Raw genomic sequence first — 5,692 nt, forward strand, 5'->3', positions numbered from 1 at the left:
ATTTGTTGCGCTACTGTTGAAGTGTAAGGGAGTTTCTTTTGGAACTGTTTTGAAATGTTATGTATTACAATTCTTTGCTTCAATATGTAAAACTGTGAGAATGTCCAAAGTTGAAAGTTGAAGCTCAAATTAACTAAAGTCGAATCTTTTTGCCCAAAGTTGATAGTTGATTTTGAAATGAACTAAAGTTGAAGCAATGGTACCCAAAGTTGAAGAAGGTGGTCAAATGAACTGGTGTTTAAGTGATGTTTATATAATTTTTTTGACATATAGTTGACAAGAGACTAAGCAACCAAGTGACTTTTTCAAAATTTTCCCTTTATACTAAATGTTGTTTTTTCTTTCAATTGAGCAGACTCTGAGGGAACATCAAGGGCTGATACATCAACCACAACCAATCATTTGGCAACCTGAAATGACAGAAGACAGTCAGGGAGACAGAGAGAGGAAGAATCTTCTGAATATGGCTCATCACCAGCATGTAAGTAACAAAAATAAAGCACAGGAATCACAATTCTGGTTAACCAAAGTTAGGCTACAGTTTGTTTTGTTCTTGTTGTTTTATTTTAGTAATTTGAATTGAATCAAATATGCACTGTACACGCTCACAACAAATCAAACACTTCTTTCTATTTATGTTTGCATTTTAACTTAATTATTTTAACATAGGGAAAATCCTGATTGTTTTGCAAACATTTGAATGTTTGTCAATATCTATCAGAGATTATCAATTGAATTCTCACATTCTGATTAGACAGTCTATTTGGCTATAGACTTGTTAAATTTTCTATGCCAAATGGTAAAATCATTTAGACCTGGAACAACTTGAACCTTTGTTGTATGATTTATGCTATATATTTTTAAAGGGATCACAATGTTGTGTTACCTACTGTGTAAAGCAGGGGTCTTCAACATTTTCAGGCCAAGGACCCCTTAATTGAGAGAGAGATGAAGCAGGGACCCCCACAACCTTTTCAGAGTTTCCATCTAGTTTCATTGTTTGACAACACTATCCTCGGTATATTTTAGATTCATGTCAATTTCAGATATTTAATCACTTGAACCGTCAATACTTATTGAACTTGACTTCATACTCTGTACTTAGTATGCTCTTTCCCCTCTCTACACCAAACCTCTTTGCCGAAAATAGCCAATCTAAAAGCTTACAATGTCTTATTGTTTAAAAGGACAATGAGGCCCAGGGGCATGACACCCCCCCTGCAAACCTTCCCAATGAGCCCATGGATGATGATGAAGATGAAGATGCTGTGGTAAGTTCTAAATTGTGTGCGAGTGTGTGCGCACATGTGTGTGTGTGTGTGTGTGTGTGTGTGTGTGTGTGTGTGTGTGTGTGTGTGTGTGTGTGTGTGTGTGTGTGTGTGTGTGTGTGTGTGTTGCGTACGTGTTTATCCATCTGACTGTCTAGTTGTCTGGCTGTCTTTGTGTAATCTTACAGGTAATCAGCATAGCCACTGTCAATTTGGTGTGGAGTGGCGATGGGCCAGTGGAGGAAAACTGGGAGGAGCAGGAGGGAGAGGAGCCAGACGGGGAGGCCCAGGAGGGAGAGGACTAACCTCCATCAACATTTAAATGTTTTAATTTTTATTTGTTGATTGTTTTGTTATTATAAAAAAAAAAAAAACATGTTTATATTATTGTCAGTCTCTCTTTTGGTATCTTTGCAATGCACAACAAACGCTGCAAAGCCTATTCGGGGTGCCTTGAACACTTTGGGATAATGCTGGGGCAAGTTGAACGTTTATTATGAAGTGAACTGAAGTTGAATATTCAAATTTAAGCAACGGGCGGGGCTTAGATTGGGAGTGGTTGACCCTTCAACTTTTCAGATCTCGGCCATATTGCTTGGTGCTTGTTTGTGTAATCCAGCACATGGTAAGTGATTGACTCTGTTGGCTTTGAATGTTTCAATAAAACATTTGTTGCGCTAATGTTGAAGTGTAAGGGAGTTTCTTGTGGAACTGTTTTGAAATGTTATGTATTACAATTCTTTGCTTCAATATGTAAAACTGTGAGATTGTCCAAAGTTGAAGGTTGATGCTACAAAAGAACTGAAGTTGAATATTTTTGCCCAAAGTTGATAGTTGATTCTGAAATGAACTAATGTTGAAGCAATGGTACCCAAAGTTGAAGAAGGTGGTCAAATGAACTGGTGTTGAAGCAATGTTTATTTAATCGTTTTTCCCTAAATTTGACAAGTGACAAAGCGACCAATTGACTTCTCCAAAATTGTCACAATATAATTAAAATGTGGTAATTATATAAAAGTTTCTTTATACTAAATGTTTGTTTATTTCAATTCAAACAGACTCTGAGAGAAGACGTTCTGAAAGCCCAATAATAAATAAACAACTAGAACCACCAATCAAGTTCCTAGAGGTAAGGTTCCTGGAAGACAGTCATGGTCAGGGTGAGGCCAAATATAAGAATGTGTCAAAAGCTGAAATTACCAACACCTGCTACATAATCAACTGTGACAAATATCTGTCTGTCTTTCTGTCTCTGTGTTGGTCTGTTTGTGTGTGATTATATAAAGAATGGAACAGAACAAACAAATGGGAGAGAACACCCAACCTCCCTCAAACCCACCCCAATCAGAAGCGGCCGTGCAGCAAGATCCTCAACCCCCTCCAATGGAGGCAGATGAGGAGGAGGATGTATGGGAGGAGGAGGTTTTTACAATAGAGGTTAGAGGGCGGTGGAGGTATGAGACCATGTTAAGAGTCCTCCAATTTTTGGAGAGTGGTCCAATGCTGCAGGGAGGACCATTCCATGCGGGACCCTCCAGCTGAGGACTACAAAATTTAAAAAATAAGGTTGAAATAAAGTTTTGCTAAAGTCATGCTGTGGTGTTTTTGTTGGTGTTTTAAGGATGATTTATGGGTTATTTGGTGAGGGCTAGGAAGGAAGTATTTGGTAACCCGTCATTTTATGGGCACTGGTGAAGGGTTATATGCAATAAAAAACAGCATAAATACCAAATAATATGTAGTGCCCATGAATATCTGAAGGGTCAGTATACAGGTAAAACAAAGGGTCAGTCCATTGAAGTGCTCAATAGTTGATTCTGAAATGAACTGAAGTTGAAATTTGAGCAATGGGCGGGGCTTAGATTGGTAGTGGGTGACCCTTCAACTTTTGAACTCTCGGCCATATTGCTTGAAGCTTGGTTTTGTACTCCAGCACATGGTAAGTGATTGACTCTGTTGGCTTTGAATGTTTCAATAAAACCTTTGTTGCTCAACTGTTACAGTGTAAGGGAGTTCCTTGTGATATTGTTTTTTTAGTATGTATTGAAATTCTTTGCTACAATGTGTAAAACTGTGAGAGTTTCCGAAGTTGAAGGTTGGTGCTACAAATGAACTGATGTTGAATCTTTGCGCCCAAAGTTGAAATTGAAGCAAAAATTCACTGAAGTTGAATCTTTTGCCCAAAGTTGAAAGTTGATTCTGAAATGAACTGAAGTTGAAGCTTCAAATTTGAGCAATGGTCGGGGCTTAGATTGGTAGTGGGTGACCCTTCAACTTTTGAACTCTCGGCCATATTGCTTGAAGCTTGGTTTTGTACTCCAGCACACGGTAAGTGATTGACTGTGTTATCTTTGCATTTTTCAATAAAACCTTTGTTGCTCAACTGTTACAGTGTAAGGGAGTTCCTTGTGATACTGTTTTGAAATAGTATGTATTAAAATTCTTTGCTTCAATGTGTAAAACTGTGAGAGTTTCCGAAGTTGAAGGTTGATGCTACAAATGAACTGATGTTGAATCTTTGCGCCCAAATTTGAAATAGAAGCTAAAATTCACTGAAGTTGAATCTTTTGCCCAAAGTTGAAAGTTTATTCTGAAATGAACTGAAGTTGAAGCTTCAAATTTGAGCAATGGGCGGGGCTTAGATTGGTAGTGGGTGACCCTTCAACTTTTGAACTCTCGGCCATATTGCTTGAAGCTTGGTTTTGTACTCCAGCACACGGTAAGTGATTGACTGTGTTATCTTTGCATTTTTCAATAAAACCTTTGTTGCTCAACTGTTACAGTGTAAGGGAGTTCCTTGTGATACTGTTTTGAAATAGTATGTATTAAAATTCTTTGCTTCAATGTGTAAAACTGTGAGAGTTTCCGAAGTTGAAGGTTGATGCTACAAATGAACTGATGTTGAATCTTTGCGCCCAAAGTTGAAATTGAAGCAAAAATTCACTGAAGTTGAATCTTTTGCCCAAAGTTGAAAGTTGATTCTGAAATGAACTGAAGTTGAAGATTCAAATTTGAGCAATGGGCGGGGCTTAGATTGGTAGTGGGTGACCCTTCAACTTTTAAACTCTCGGCCATATTGCTTGAAGCTTGGTTTTGTACTCCAGCACACGGTAAGTGATTGACTGTGTTGTCTTTGCATTTTTCAATAAAACCTTTGTTGCTCAACTGTTACGGTGTAAGGGAGTTCCTTGTGAAACTGTTTTGAAATGTTATGTATTACAATTCTTTGCTTCAATGTGTAAAACTGTGAGAGTTTCCGAAGTTGAAGGTTGATGCTACAAATGAACTGATGTTGAGTCTTTGCGCCCAAAGTTGAAATAGAAGCTAAAATTCACTGAAGATGAATCTTTTGCCCAAAGTTGAATGTTGATTCTGAAGTGAACTGAAGTTGAATATTCAAATTTAAGCAACGGGCGGGGCTTAGATTGGGAGTGGTTGACCCTTCAACTTTTGAACTCTCGGCCATATTGCTTGGTGCTTCTTTGTGTCATCCAGCACATGGTGAGTGATTGACTCTGTTGGCTTTGAATGTTTCAATAAAACCTTTGTTGCTCAACTGTTACGGTGTAAGGGAGTTCCTTGTGAAACTGTTTTGAAATGTTATGTATTACAATTCTTTGCTTCAATGTGTAAAACTGTGAGAGTTTCCGAAGTTGAAGGTTGATGCTACAAATGAACTGATGTTGAGTCTTTGCGCCCAAAGTTGAAATAGAAGCTAAAATTCACTGAAGTTGAATCTTTTGCCCAAAGTTGAATGTTGATTCTGAAGTGAACTGAAGTTGAATATTCAAATTTAAGCAACGGGCGGGGCTTAGATTGGGAGTGGTTGACCCTTCAACTTTTGAACTCTCGGCCATATTGCTTGGTGCTTCTTTGTGTCATCCAGCACATGGTGAGTGATTGACTCTGTTGGCTTTGAATGTTTCAATAAAACATTTGTTGCGCTAATGTTGAAGTGTAAGGGAGTTTCTTGTGGAACTGTTTTGAAATGTTATGTATTACAATTCTTTGCTTCAATGTATAAAACTGTGAGAGTTTCCGAAGTTGAAGGTTGATGCTACAAATGAACTGATGTTGAGTCTTTGCGCCCAAAGTTGAAATAGAAGCTAAAATTCACTGAAGTTGAATCTTTTGCCCAAAGTTGAATGTTGATTCTGAAGTGAACTGAAGTTGAATATTCATTTCATTTCAATCATTCACAGGTGACCAACTGAAATGGACATGGATGAAGATGCCTCAAATTTCTGCCCTGTTTGCCGGGATGATATAAAACATGTTGACCGCCATCTCATAAAACAGCACGGTACACTGGCTAACTCTCAGGAGCAACACATTTTGTGTACACTTGGAACCGACAGGGTGACCTTGAAGGGGAAGTTCCGTTGCCCTTTACACAAAACCAAGGGCTGCAAGTCTGTTATCAA

Source organism: Nannobrachium achirus (assembly GCF_963921795.1).
Source record: "Nannobrachium achirus genome assembly, contig: SCAFFOLD_37, whole genome shotgun sequence".
NCBI classification, from domain to species: domain Eukaryota; kingdom Metazoa; phylum Chordata; class Actinopteri; order Myctophiformes; family Myctophidae; genus Nannobrachium; species Nannobrachium achirus.